Below are 202 nucleotides of genomic sequence, written 5' to 3' on the forward strand. Positions count from 1 at the left end.
ACAATAGAGGGGTCAAAGAGACACATGTGGTTGCAGACCCCTGTTCTAGGACATAATTTCTGCAGAACAACAGGAATTCATCAGAAATTCACCTCTGAGTTGTGGGCGGGGCTTTCTCCTCCCCATATCTGTCACAGACGGCTGGATTCAAGCACAGCTAAAAGTCCACAAAGCTAAACCAGGGTCAGGGCAGGCGGCAAAC

At 49.5% G+C, this 202-nt stretch overlaps 1 protein-coding gene across 1 annotated transcript in view; it reads left to right on the plus strand.

Annotated features, from left to right (window-relative positions):
• The window catches only part of LOC112162588 (regulating synaptic membrane exocytosis protein 2), a 44,401-nt gene that overhangs the window by 15,415 nt on the left and 28,784 nt on the right, over positions 1-202 (plus strand). The window lies entirely within an intron of this gene.

Source organism: Oryzias melastigma, linkage group LG11, assembly GCF_002922805.2.
Source record: "Oryzias melastigma strain HK-1 linkage group LG11, ASM292280v2, whole genome shotgun sequence".
In the NCBI taxonomy this organism is placed as follows: domain Eukaryota; kingdom Metazoa; phylum Chordata; class Actinopteri; order Beloniformes; family Adrianichthyidae; genus Oryzias; species Oryzias melastigma.